At 42.6% G+C, this 15,111-nt stretch overlaps 1 protein-coding gene across 1 annotated transcript in view; it reads left to right on the top strand.

Annotated features, from left to right (window-relative positions):
- agap1 (ArfGAP with GTPase domain, ankyrin repeat and PH domain 1) overlaps positions 1 to 15,111 on the top strand; it is a 90,751-nt gene that overhangs the window by 8,674 nt on the left and 66,966 nt on the right.

The raw sequence follows: 15,111 nt of genomic DNA, 5'->3' as shown, positions 1-15,111 counted from the left end.
CGTGCCAGCAGCTCCGGAGTCTCGGTGGAGGAAGGCGGTGGTGTTCCTCCTCTTTGCCCGCCGTCCCCTTCACCTCCCGTGGCCTCGGGGAACAGCTGCGACCGCCTCACGTTCGCTCCACACAAGGGCCGCCGTTGTCCGTGAGATGGGAAACCGAAGCGTTGTCATGTAGCCAGGATTAGCTGAATGTTACGGCACTGGTGGGAATCATGAGCTCAGGCCAACGCCAAGTTAAAATCTGAACTCACTGTAGGTCAGAGTGTGAGGAGGAGGAAGTTATTTTTAAAAGCCGTGAATATTTATCACACTGCCTCAAAAAGTATTCAGACCCCCTCACTGCTTTGTTGTTATTAAAAAGGAAGTTGGTAAACGTGCTTTTATTTTGGCGACGAGGCTGCAGAGGAGGTAAACTGCATTGTCTCTGTGTCCTTAAAGTGCAGATATATAACCCCCCACCCCCCACTTCAAACCCACTAATGACAGACTCTCACACACGCTGTATGTACAGTAACAGGCAGTGACAGATCTGAGGTCAGTGGGCTGAAAGTGTAGATGATAATAATGATGTTAGAGGACACGCTGCTCGTGCATCAGCACATTTCCTGTTTGCATCAATATTCTGTTTACTGAAGCACATTTAAAGCACTCTCTTGTTTATTTATTTATGTGCTTTATCAGCTTCTCAGTTTGTTTTCCTCATTGATTAATCTGCTGCGTATTTTAATAATGAATCGATGAATTGTTTTGTCGGTAGAACGACAGTGAACAGTGAAAAAATCATCTTGTTTTGATTAAAATCTAAAGAAAAACATCAGAGCTGGAAACAGGAAATATTTGACTTTAGTTGTTTTAAAAATGATAAAAACAGTAGAGAAAATGGCAGATAAAAGTCCTGTGTCCTCTTTTTATTAAATCCAGATCAGTCTGACTCCCGTCTTTCTGCTGTTATTACCCACAATCCTTTGTGTGGCGGGTGACTGCAGGTCATGTGTCGCCCTCGGTGGATGTGTGTCTTTATTCAGCTCCACAGTGAGTGTGACAGGAGACATGAATACTGAGCAGCTCCTCAGACCAGACGGTCACCGACCGCCGGGGTCAGAGGTCAACTCTGTCTCACCCCTGTTACTTTCATGAAGTTAACAGAAGCGTGATACTGAGACGTGTGTGTGTGTTTGTGTGTGAAGTGTCAACACACACATCTGGAGGAAATACCCACAATACCAGCAGATCTGTTTTTCTAATAAAAACCCAGAGTCATCAATCAGAGGTATGAGGCTGCTGTCTCTACCCCTCCCTTCTGTCCTTCCTCTATCCTCCCTAATCCCTCTTAATATCACCTACTCACTTTTATCCCTCTTTTCCTCCCTTCCCTCCCTCCCACTGTGATCTTCCATACTAACCTATTTTTATCCTTCCTCACCCCTCTGTCTATCTCCTTCTCTATCCCTCCTACACTCCCTTCCTTCCTCTCTAACCTCCTTTTATCATTCCTAACACCCTCTGTATCTAGTATCCACTTGTATCCCTCCTGTCCTTCCTTATTTCCTTCCTATCTTGCCTCGTTTCCTTCCTCAGTCAGTAACAGTAGAACTTTTGGTTAAGCTGCTCGGATGCTTCAGTTGTTGTGCGTCGTTTTGTCTCTCTTTGCTGTAGTTTTGTGTCTCCTTGTGGTCATTCTGTGTGTCTTTGCCTCTCTTTACAGTCATTCTACATATATTTGCTTTAGTTTTGTGTCTCTGCAGTGGTTTGTGTGTCTCTGCAGTGGTTGTGTGTCTCTGCAGTGGTTTTGTGTCTCTGCAGTGGTTTTGTGTCTCTGCAGTGGTTTTGTGTCTCTGCAGTGGTTGTGTGTCTCTGCAGTGGTTTTGTGTCTCTGCAGTGGTTTTGTGTGTCTCTGCAGTGGTTTTGTGTCTCTGCAGTGGTTGTGTGTCTCTGCAGTGGTTTTGTGTGTCTCTGCAGTGGTTGTGTGTCTCTGCAGTGGTTGTGTGTCTCTGCAGTGGTTTTGTGTGTCTCTGCAGTGGTTGTGTGTCTCTGCAGTGGTTTTGTGTCTCTGGTTGTTCTCTGGGTCTTAGTGTTGTGTTTTTCTGTATGTTTGAGCCTGAACAGTGTGAATGTGTGAAGCTATTGAATTTGATTCTTTGCAGTTTTAAAAAGTCTTAACTGTAATTTGAACATGGCAGAAACCCTGCAGCTGACTCCTCCTACACTCCTCCTTTGTTTCCTCCTCTCCTCCCTCCTCCAGGGTCGTACTAATAGTCTCTCTGGGACAGTTATTATCGGCGCTGCAGTGGCTTCAGGCTTGAGGCCTAATGAACAACAGCCACGACACACACACGCAGAGAATTGAAGTAAAGTGAAAAATGTGAAGACGCTGCAGCGTCTCTTATGAAACTGTCGACTAACCAAGAAGAATGAACCTGGTTAGTTTTCAGTGAATTACAGCTTCCTCCTGGAGAATCAGTGACGAGTTGTTCATGTGTGATGTTGGTGGAAACACCTCAGAGAGGTGTGTGCTGTTTAACATGTAACAGGTGTGCAGGTAACTGTCTGTCGTTACCTGTCGGACAGGTTTAATTAACGTTGACAAATGCAAATTAACGCACAGAGACACACACACACTGCACAGCTGTCATCACTGGGCTGATGACTGAGCGTTTAAATTCAAAAGAAGCTTTATTGTCCCGTCGTCTTTGGACGTAGACGACTCGTCAACACAGCAGCTGAATAAAGACGTTTTCTTTACCTTTATTCATTTTAACTCCAATTTAATTTAAAACATGAATAAAAGTCATATTATAAATATTCACAGTTTAGTTTATAAGCCAGTAAAACAGTGTTGAATTGAACCAGTTAGAGCTCACCACAATAAAAGCACAATTTAATTTAGTTAGCTTTTTTTTTTTTATCACAGTGACTTCAGTGCAGCATCTAAACTCATGATCTGATCTCTACTTTAACTCCTTTAACTCAATGTTTGACATCTTTTTTACCTTCCACCACAACTGGCCTTAAAAAACCTGGAAAGTCACTGATCAAATGTAATCACTCACAAGTGAAGTGTAGATGGTTTTTATTTTGATGTTTTTATTCAGATTTCAGGTTCGATTTATGTTGATTTAATGCTTTAAATTTGGCGTTAGAGCTCTTAAAATATAGATAGTATATATTTACATGTGTCTTCACTTTCATTTCAGAAATAACTGCCACTGAAATGACTGGAAATTCTTAATTTATTTAATAAAACTGTAAAATATGTAGACAATCTAACAAGACTTCATCATTGCATTTAATGTTTTAAATTCAGTCTTAAAGCAGCTGATAAAACCCACAAATAAAACCCAAACTGTAAGAAAATCTTTTTATTTACACTAAACAGACAAAATAAAAGAAACAGGTGAAGACAGGAAAGAGAAATGGATGGAGAGAAAAAGAGAAATGTGTGTGTGGAGAGGATGGGGGAGGAAAACAGTGTGAAGGGCGAAGGCTGAGATAATATGTTGTCAGGTGTGACTGATGAGGCGGCGCTGCTCTGATTTGTCACAGTGAGACGACGGGTTAAAACACACACACACACACACATATATATGAACGTATACACACTCCCTGCCCTGAGGGGTCGAACACACTCCACCCATGATCCACAGAGTGTGTGTCTGTGTGTGTTAAGACAATGGTGCCATTAGAGCTGTCGAGTGTGTGTCATCTATTCAAACCTGCCAGCCTGCATCACCCAGGGCTGTGTGTGTTTGCCTTTGTATGTCAGTGTGTGTTACTGTGGGGGGTTCACACTGGGACTAAACAAAGGTGTTGTATCAGCAGCTTTGTTTTTATTTAGCAGTCGACTGCAGAGGAGAATAAAAACTGCAGAATAAAAAATGCTGGTTCATCTTGGTTCGGTTCGTCTCCGCTCTGGATCGAACGCCTCGGCTCCTGATGAAAGTGTGTCGGCGCTCTGTCCCCGCAAACAAACCACATGAGAGTTTGTGTGTTTACGAGCAATGGTGGGCTCGTGGGCGCCACGAAGCCAAACAAACCGAACGCGAGAATGCAGCAGACTCAGATTTTCCAAAAAGAACTGTGGAGCCTGAAGGTCAAACTCTGAAACACCCACACAGAGACCCACGTTTTGATCCAGCTTAGCTTCAGTTGTTTGGTTTTTTGTGGTGTGAAGACAAAGCAGCTCAATCACAGGACATTATAATCATTGATAACTGATTATTAAAGCAGTCACTGAATTCTACGAGAAACCCATTTTTAAATGTCTGAGTTTAAAAGTCTAAAACCCAAATATATTTACATTTTAGTCGCATCATTCTCTACAGTAGAACCTAAACAATCTACAGGGACTTTACACTCAGTCTTTACTGTACATCCTCCTGCTCACTGACAGTTTGTTTTCTGCAGTGATGATCGTGTTAACTCGACCTGTCGAGCAAAGATTACGTCATGGACTCTCATTCCTGAGCTGTCAAACGTCTGGAGGTGACTAGCTGCATGTTTGTCATTTTTTACATCACATTAATATGATGCAGTCAGGTAGTTAGCGATGGAGGTGATCCACGTGGGTAACGCTCACATTTGACCCAGTACGGTCCCAGTACCAGGACCTGGGATTCAGTTCTGGCACCTGATGGTACCTCTTTCAGTACTCCAACAACAACTTAATCCGGTTAGCTAAGTGATTACCTGCACTTGAAGGTGCTATATGTATGTTTTTGCTATTGCTACATAGCTAACATTAGCATTAGCAGCAGTATCAAACTCCCTTGACTCGTCAGCAGCTGTCTCCAGTGGTGGGAAGTAACGGCAATGTTTTGTTTCTGTTTCTCTCCCTTCTTTTTCATACTCACGCTGGCATGCTAACCAGCTAGCTTTGGCCAGTCCCATTTCGTAACACTAGTTAGCGATAGCAAGTTGCTATAGCATCCAGTGAGTCCAACATGAGAGTTTGTCTTGTAAACAAACAAAATGGCTGAAGCTTGTGGTGAGTAAGCTAAGCTAATGCTAATGTTGGCTATGTAGCAATAGAAAAACATACTATTTAGTGTTTAACCAGGTGTTTCTTCAGGTTAGATGCGTTGTTGTGGTCAGATTTGTGTTATGGTCATTTCATACAGTGTTGTTAAGGAATATTGATTATAGCTGATATAAACTAACCTACAAAAACATTTAGTTTCTGAAACGTAAAGAGCTTCCAGTGTGTTTGTCAGCCAGGAGTTAAATTTACAGCTCGTCCTCATCCTGTAGAGACGGTGATGAAGCCTTAAAAGCTTTCTCCTGATTAACAAACAGTAGCATCAGTTATTTGTGAGCAGCAGCATCTGACGCAGGTTCTGCTTGTAAATCCTTCAGGGTTTTATCACAGCTTCCATCGGTAATCCGACACGTCAGCACGGTGGATTCATCGCACCGTTCAGGATGATGGTATTAACGGTGTAATGCCACGCCTGACGCGTTCGGCAGCTTGTGGAGTAACTGGATCTCACTGAGGACTGAATTAATTTACCAGCTCGTCAGTTAACCGTAGAGATGTTGGTCTGATCCCAAACTCCTCTTGTACACCTGCTGAAGTGTCTTTGAGCAAGACGTAGTACAGCACCTTTCCTACAGTAAAACAGACATTTAAAACTCTAAAAGCAACAACAATAAAGCAGATTAGTTAAAACTGTCATTAAAATTGGCTAAAATAAGATAAATAAAAGGTAAAGACAGAATACGAGTAAATCAAGTCACTCTGGACAAAAAAAACATATTTAAATCCTGAAAGATTTAGAGACCATTAATATTATTGAGTGCACAAATTATCATCCTTTAAAATGCTTTATTTCTTGGTGGTAGTATCTAATAACTTGTAAAATATTTAGATTATTGTTATTCATTTTTTCAGGGTTAGAAGCTGAATGTTTTGGACACATACGGCTTTAACTTTATATTATATTACTGGTGTTATAAGAAGGTCTAACATGGAGGAAAATGTTTTTATTGGATTTAGAGTCAGAATCTGAGTTTAGCTGCTTGTAGATGTAGTGATCTTTTAATGTGAAATCCTGTGTTTAACCTGCCGTCTCAGTGCAGGAGTTTGTCAGAGATGGTTCAGGATGTGGAGGAAACAGGCGAAGGATTCTGGACGTTGTGTTCTCGAGGCGTGTCGGACAGAGTCGAGCTGAGGCGTGTTGTTACCGTACAGTCACCTGTTCGACGTGTTTACCTTCTAAGTTTAGACAGAACCAGTTTCAGGTCGGAGTCGCTCCTCTCAGGACGCCAACGTGAGACGCCGCTGTCTCTCTGTTGTTATGTAAGAGGCTACATTACTATGTGGTCAGTCACTGGATGCTGCTCTGAGGAATCACTCCTGCTACATGCCTGACATGTTCTGTAAACACGACAGAGACTGATGTCTGTCAGGTACCCAGAGTTTCAACATCCTTTACAAGTGTCTGCGACTCAGTTAACGAGTTAACTATCACACAAGATAAAGAAAAATGACTTCAAACGCTCGTCTGATGTCACTATATATCAATACCAGACTCCATAGAGAAAAACAGGGATTTAACCAGGAGCTGCTGGAATACCACTGCCTCCATCTGTTAGTGTGTCTGTGTTACTGTGTGACTTTCAGTGGAGGAAGAAGTAATCAGATACTTTACTGAAGTAAAAGTACCACACAGTACCACAAATCGAGGCAGCGGTGTTCTATGATCTGCTCAGTAAAATCCCTGTTTTTGTCAGTGGAGTCTGGCAGTGATAGAAAGTGATGTTTCTAGTTAATAAAGGACCTTGCTCTCAGTTGTTGGAGTTGTATTTTCCTTCAGACCTGTTTCTTTTCCCTGGTCACATGCAGCAGTCATGATCAGGTTTTAATCCTTGCTGACTGATGTTGTGAATGATCCAGTCATTATGTTGAACTCATGCTGCCCTGTCATAACAGCTCCTCACCTCCTTTAACCCTCGGAGGTTAACTGTCAAAGTGCGAGCTTAATAAAGCCCATGAAACAACAGGACGGGGCTGACTGATCGGTGGGTGTGCTCTGCAGCCTGCAGGGCGTCACGCCTCAAACTTTACTCAGCGTTAATGAAAACAAAATAATGGAGGAGATGAACCTCGATGTGTTTCCTCCTCGCTCTCGCAGCTGCTGCTCTCTGCCGATGCCCGGGCAGAGGGTTCGGGCTCCGGTCCAGGGAGCGGAGAGGGGGTCGATCCGGGCCAAACCCCCGCGGGGTGCCGGTGTGTGTTTGCCGTAATTACCAGCAGCTACCAGCCAACCGAGGCCAGGTTTGGCTGCGGCTGCTAACCAGCCTCTCCGGGCAGAGAGCAGCCAGCAGTCACTTAGAGGTCGAGTCTTACTCAAACTCTCTCTGCTGGCAAAAACAATGAAGTTTTATTTTACACACAGCTGCTCCTGCGGCTGCTGGTTTCTATTATTTACACTCTAACATCATGTTGGACGTTTGCATGTCTCAGGACGGTCAGTGTCTCAGTTATAACCTCACTAATGTGGATTTACATCTTATATAAACACAGATATTAAAATTTGGATGAAAACTGTGGGCTCTTAAAGCAAGAGGGAGAGGAGAGGGCTCATTAGGAGTAAAGAAAAATAAAGTTAAAGCCTCGATTTCAGTCAATTAATCAACAAAAACACCACAAATTCTCTGGTTGCAGCCTCACCACTGTTGTTTTTCCTCTTTCAAGTCTTTGGAAACTGTTACTTCTGACCTTTTATACACCAAATGATCAATCGATTAACTGTGGAAATTACACTGCAAATAAAAAGAACTGCTGGTTGAACTGTAGAAAATAAAAAGGAGTCAAACCAGCGTCTGCAGACTGAGCTGAAACCACAGGTTTACTGAGGGAGATAATATTTTGTCCCAGTCAGGTCAAAACGTTCAATAATGCATGTCAAAATGTCGTCCATTTAAATAATAAATAAAGGTTTGATCCTCTTAGATGGAATATGTGTGCAACTATTCTCTTTCTAACTAAACAATAAACTTATTTAGAAAAGTAAACTTCAGTTATCAGTGGATGTTCATGGTTCTGAGCTCCAGGCTGTTTTAATTAACAGTTATTTCCTTTATTATTTGACTTAATTAATGTCAGAAAACAGGAATAAAATCACAGTTTTGCAGATTTGGTGACTTGTTTTTGACCAATATTTAAAGGAAAAGCAGCAAATTATCCAGTTTTTTTCTCTCACAATCGATAATTGAAGGCTTTTTGACTCGTTATTAATTCCACCTGTGCTGTTTCCTGCTTTGATAAGTCTAAATATCTGCAGTGAAATGGTCTAATCTTTGATCTGCAGCTCCTGGATGAGTCTCTGACAGGAAATGGTTTGAGTTTCAGTAGCGTTATGACTCAGGAAAGAAGAATTTAACCACGGTTTTCCCCCTGAGACACGAAAAACCCGGCACTGCAGCGATAATAAAAAGTCAGAGAGAAAGTGAGACAAGGGTTTGATTCAGGTGTCGTCATCGTTGTTGGTGGCGGCACACGTCAGGTCTGCAGCGTGTCGCATGTTGAAACACGACAACAAACCGCAGGCGTTGTTGGCCGGCCGCCATCTGTTCTTTATTGTCTGACTCTGATATCGTCTTTTATCTCAGACTTCCTCCCTCTCTCTCTACACTTCATCCATTTGTGTCTCACTGATACTTTGATGCTGCTGCCCCCTCCATGACCCCCCCCTCATCTGACACTCACTCCTTCATCTCTTCTCTCCATTTACACCTCCATCACTCTCCATCCGTCCGTCCGTCCGTCACCTCCTGGCCTGTTTCCAGGTGTTGTTCAGTCGATGTTTTCTCTTCATGCTGCAGCTTTTTCACTCTTTGATTTTTACTCTGTTGATGCACAAATCAACACAAATATAACCTTAACAAAATATATTTCACTGTACATCCTAAAGGCTTCAGCAGTTCTCAGTTTGTCCATTCATATGTTGCCTCCATAAATCCGTCTGTCTCTTTCTTGTGAACGTGATATCTCAGTAACAGACTTGAGGAAATGTCCTCACATTTGGCACAAACGTCCACTTTGAGCACCTGAGCATAAAACCTGTCTCTTTCAGTTATTTTCATTATTGATTTAAATACCAATTATATTCTTGGTTAATCAGATTCACTGCTGATCGTCCTTTAGCCTCATTTCATTGACTAAACAACAGATAATCTGCATGATGAAAGTAATCATTAGTTGCAGGTAGAGCTGCATGATGACTTGTTGTTGCTCATATCGCTGTGAAACCTGGTGATGCTGCAAGCTGAGTTTCCACTGTATAAAGCAGGTTTCAGTCTAACAGGCGTTTGAAGGTCCAGAAAACCAACCTTTTTATAGCTCAGGATTGTTGATCCCAGAGGTTTGGATGTTTGGTTGACTGAAGCCAGCAACACTCCCAGAGGGATTAACATCGTCGGAGCACCTCATTTATACTTTAACTGTCCAGCTTTCCTGTCCTTCCAGTCCCTCCTGAATATTCTGGTACTGTGTCAGTATTTCATGTATAAATATTCAGTTTTAGTCGTACCTGTTGTGCTCCAGGTGACTCGTCCACGTCAGGTTCAGCTGAGGCTCCGAGTGTTTTGACACTGCGACTTTAAACAAGTCTGAGCTCAGTTTATATCAGCCTGCAGCCTTCAGATCTTCAGTTCTGAAACATCTGACTCGTAAACAGTTAGATCATAATGTCTTTGCCTGCTCCGCTGTGGATGATGAGGGCTTATATGGAGGAATAACCTGATTCAGCAGCTTTAATGGAAACAATCTGACTGAAAATAAACAAATAAAGAAACAGGTTCGAGTTATTGCCCACAGCTGCGTCATAGACCCAACACTTAAAGCATAATTATCCCCCAATAGAAGTAAACCAAAGAATAATGATGCTAAAAATGTCTCCTCAACAGAGTGTGATGCACAGAGGATGGTGGAAATTTAAACTCCCAGCGAGGAAATGAAACTCAGAGCAGCCCTGGCTTTCATTTGCATCGTTTGATCTCCATCTTGTTTTATCTCTCACTTCCTTTTTGCTCCTTTTGTTCTTTTTCTTCTCTCATATACTATCTCCTCTCTGTCCATTATCCTCTTTAATGCTGAAGCTCTCAGTGATGTCTTGTCGTTATAAGAGGTTTTTTGAACCTAATCGAACTCGAGCGCAACTCAGGAACTGGAACCGAGTCTCTGGCTCGGACCTCGTTAGATCAGATTGCCCGTCGTCCTTGTTATCTTGTTTATTCCTGCTGCGTCTCAGTCGTCGTGTTTCCGTCTTCCAGCTGCCTTCGTGTAAACACACTCTCTTTGTGTGGCCCTCGAAATACACAAATATGTCAGTCAGTTGTGTTGAATATTTAGGTGTTGCAGCCTGACTTTTACAGGCTGTTTATGGTTTATGATCACAGGTTCTTGGTTCTGTAGATTCTGGTTTTAAAGGGTTATCAAGGACGTTAGCTTAAGGACTGGCGTGTGCGAACGTTCAATTATGTTGGATCCTTGTAAACTAAATATTGTTTGGATCTTTTTGTTCTGGATTTAAAAGGTCTTCATTTGCTGTGAGATCAAAAGTCTTGGATCTATTTGGTTGAAGGTTTCAGGTCTTGGATTCTTTAAGGTTAAAGGTCCTGGACTCCACAGGTTCAGAGTTACAGCAAACATGTGTTTGCTGTAACTCTGAGTTTTAGGTTGTAAAGTCTGGTTCTGATGTTATTGGGTAAGATGCTGAATTCACTTTAAGACGTCTTTAAATTGTCTTCGTCAAACACCAGCAGCACCAGCGATTATTCAGTGTCACCAATTATCAGATTCACATGCAGAGCATCGTTTTCTTAACGACCCTGGAACAGTGTGAGAACATGTCTCTGCTCGTACATGTTCCCCAGCTCTCTGAGGGAGAACCACCACAGAAATAGAAACAAACCAGTGAAATGAAAGAGAATTAGTGATGGAGATTATTCCAGAGAGCGCCAGGAGTCCTGATGCTTCACTTTGAAGACTCCCTCCCTCCTCATCCTCCTCTTTTGCTGTGTTTTAATCTTTTCTTTCCGTCCTCCCTTGTTTCTGCAGCTCTGTGTTGGCACAGAGGGATGAAGTGATGGAGGGATGGATGGAGGAGTGTTTTCAGTCCCACGGCGCTCGCTCTCATTTCCATGTTTCCCTCCCTGAGCTCTGCATCCTTCTCGTCCTCATTCAGCTGTCTCTCTGCATCTGTTTTCACCCTGTCCTCGTTTTTTCTTAAACCATCAGTTCTTCTTCACCTCTTTCACTTTCCTCCTCTCTTTCTTGGAGGTGGTAAAGCTTCAGTATATCCTGAAACACCTCGTAAAGCACCTTCTTCTTCTCGTTTTGAAAACTAAAATACAGTGAGGTTTTTTTCCTCCTGAGCATTTCAAGCGTCAGAATATCACAGTCGATCATGTTTGTTTGGTTGTGAGAAGCTAAACTCAGGAGTTATCTGTGGAAGGATTCTTGTTCCTGAGTCAGATTTGGTCCTTGATGGATGAACTTTGACTTCCTGCTTTGATATTTTCTGTTTTTCTGACTCTTCATCCTTCGTCTTCCTCGTCCTCCAAACTTGTCCGTCCCATGAATACAATGGTGAAGGTCATATTTGTGTTTGTGTATGAGTTGATGGACTGATGTTTCGCCCACATGTTCCCAGATGTTTTCTTTTCATCTTTTCTTTTTCCCTGCCCCTCTGAAACTCGTCCGGACTTTCCCTCCACGTGCTTACTCGACACAATTTTGTCCAATCAGCATCTTTTTTTATTCCTCCATTGCCTGTGTGGTATTCAGCCACTCCTCAGCAGAACAGAGAACTACCACAGTATCAGTATTTTGATCAGTATACATGATGTCAGAACATACAGAGGAGATGTTTCTGATGTTTACGCTGCAGCTAATGATTGTTGGTTTTTAAATCTATGAACAGAAAACAGTTCTTAAAACAGTCCAAGCTGGAACCAGAGGAATGTTTGATGTTTTAGCTTTATTGATGAATTACCTGAGTATTGAAGTAGTTAGTGATTCATGTTTCTGATTGACTGTTGGGTTATTCCACTAATTACTGGAGCTCTAGATATGTTTATCGGCCTAAATGCAGGTTCAAGTTTTTAGCTGAGGCGTTAAGCCGCGAACATCTGCCGATCTTGTCGTCGTCTCGATCACGTCGTGTTTGGTATAGGTCGTAGACACGACTTAAACACTTTCATAAAAGCGTACTTCTATTCCTAAGATCGTTGTTGGTGGGATGTTCCTTTAAAACCCTCTCACCGCCGTCTCAGCAGCTGATGGTTTATCACCTGGTGGAGCTGCTAATCGAGATTCCCCTCCCTGCCGGTGGGTCGCACAGGGGAACTGGAGGGCCTCCCTGAAAACAGGAAGCAGCTGGATCAACATCCTGCCTGGCAGAGAGGTGGTGGGGGGGTCGGCCCCGACACAGGCCGGCGTTTGTAAAACCCTCAACAATATCCCCCTCTGTGCGTCCGCCGGCCAATAGGGAAGCTTCTCTCTGGATTCTTTCCAGACAGATACCAGCCGAGCACACAGAGATGTTGGTGGATTATTACGAGTGGAAAACAGCAGAAACAAACACGCTGTGTTTTCACTGTATCACAGCAACAGCAACAGCTGGAGGAAAACACAACATCTGTTTTCTTCTCTGAGCCAGCAACAAAACAAATATTCTGATAATCAATTAATCATTTTGAGTCATTTTATAACCAGAAAATGGCAAAATGTTCTGGTTCCAGCTTCTTAAATGTGAGGAACAGTGAACTTTAAAGAATTTAAATATCCTTATATCTGCTTGTAGCTACAATATAAAGAGTTAAACACAGTTTTAACTGTTTATTATTTACAATAAATTCTAAATATGGGCTCTTAAAGTCAAATATTATCAGTGTTTTATGAGTTTCTTTCTGGTACATGACAATAAAGTCAAAAGATGTTGGTTTAGGCTTTTGTTGAATAGTAAAGGAGTTTTTTCTCTGATGTTTTATCGACCAGAATAATTGACAGATCAGTCGCTGATGAAAATAATCATTAGTTGCAGCCTTATTTGTTTGATTGATCAGTTAATTGGTAGAATGCACCAGTAAATTAAGAGCCCTGAAGCAGCTCCTGCGGCTCCAGATCTGGTTTTATTGTTTTATTTAAATGAGCACAGTCCAAACCACGGGTCTGACGGCTGGTGGGTTTCTGGGACACAGCGGGTCAATGGAAACTGGAGCAGGCGATCACAGATGGCCTCAGGGTCCACCGGCAGCGTTAATGTGCCTCTATTAGCTTCACAGTAGAACTCAGTGTGTTTTAATTTTCAGTTTTTTATGCTTAAAACTGGACAAACAGAAGCTGATTGTGAAGCAGGTTCTGGTTAAAATTCAGCTAATTTTGTGGCTTGTTTTAGACACGGAGTCAGAGTCATGGAGGTCAGACTGTCGAGGTCAGCAGGTCAGTCTTCATTAACACAACAGACACGAGCTCGTTTCTAAATCCTCGGCCGTTACGCTTCCTCCTAGAAAAAGAAGAGAGTGGTGTTTTTAATGTGTTTGTGTCTGAGAAGAGTTAAAGTCACTGAACCAACAGAAACAAAGCAGAAAAATCAAAGGCGTGTCTTTGTTTATCTTCAGCCCAAAACCAAAAACATCTTTCACAGTAGAGCATCTGATTTAGAAGGAATGCAGCACATTTGATTGTTTTTTTCTTTGGTTTCTCACACTTCCATCCAACAACATAAATTCAGTCTTGAAACACTGTCAGTGTGATTGTCTGGATTCAACTGGCTTTTCAGATGCTTGGAAACGTCGCCTTTTAGGTCCTGAACATAGTTTAAAACGTGACATTAACAGACCATGAGGACATGGAAAATCATTGAACATTCCTGGAATGTTTCATCCAGACCTCAGTGGGATTCCTCAACATGAGAAACAAGATTCAAAATCAGAAAAACTCCTGTTTATTTCCACAGATTTCACACAGTCCAGACGCCATCCAGCTCCAGGGCTTTTAGCACTTCCTCTCTCTCTCTCTGGTGGAGAGACATTGTGAGTCTTCAGGCTGACACAGATTGCTGCTGATGAATTAGTAAAAAAGGGACTGAAGGCTTTAAGTGACTGTGGCCCACTGGCCTAGTTAACACAGAGGCCGAGGTGTCGCAGAGACCTATAGACCTGGACTGGTCCTGCAGGAGGCTGTGGATGCCGTTTAAGAGGTTTTAGTGATGTCTGAGGTTCATGTGGTCCCTGAGGAGGTTCACAGGGTTCGGTAGGTGGTTTTAAGTCGTCACTGAGCTTCATTACAGGTGGTGAAGTTGTCTTGAAGATGTTGAAGTGTAGACAGAGAACTTTGCATAGCTGCTGACATTTTTATATTTTCCTGTACTGCTGTTATCATGTTCAAACTGAGATAACTTTAGCTTCGTCTTCTCCAGGGGCTGTAGCCGTAACACTCGCACCTGTTGTTTCCTCTGTAAAATCTGAAACACTGGTTGGTAGAGGATGTGTGCTGAAGGCGATGGTAAATGATGCAGCAGAAACAGAGAGACAAAGTGTCAGGAAAGAGGCAGGCGGCTGAAAAGGCCTCGAAATCTTTGGATGTTTCAGAACCGTAACCCTGAGAAATGGACTTGTAGACGCTGTAAACAGCTGCTTTTAATTTCCAGATTTATCAGCATAAGTGAGAACATGCTTCACAACTCTCCTTTGAAACTGTTGTGTAAGTGAGGAACAATAAATAAAAAGAGAAGCTGGAGTCGTGTGTTGAGGGTCTGAGCAGGACCAACCCTCCTCTGATAACACCTCACTATCACGCTCTGATAGTTTAATCTGAACTAAAGCAGACAGCAACAGTAAATGTGTGTGTGGGAGGAAGATCAGTTCGCCTCCACCCTCCACCCTCCACCACCCCCTCCTCATTTCCCATGACCTCTCAGCCCTGCTGCCTCCGCTCTGGATCTTAAAACACAACGCACACTCATTCAGTGGAGGCCTTAATGTGCATCAGATAAACCAGGTCATGAGTCTGCTTTTACTTTGAAATATAAGCCTACAAAATAAAAGCCAGTGAGGGTGAAGGAGAATCTTGAGTCCCGTGTTATTTCTGTATGTGTCCTGTTTCCTGGT

The sequence above is a fragment of the Lates calcarifer genome, linkage group LG7_2, assembly GCF_001640805.2.
Source record: "Lates calcarifer isolate ASB-BC8 linkage group LG7_2, TLL_Latcal_v3, whole genome shotgun sequence".
NCBI lineage: Eukaryota > Metazoa > Chordata > Actinopteri > Centropomidae > Lates > Lates calcarifer.
Note: the sequence above shows the minus strand (reverse complement) of the source record. Positions and strands in the feature narration are given on the sequence as shown.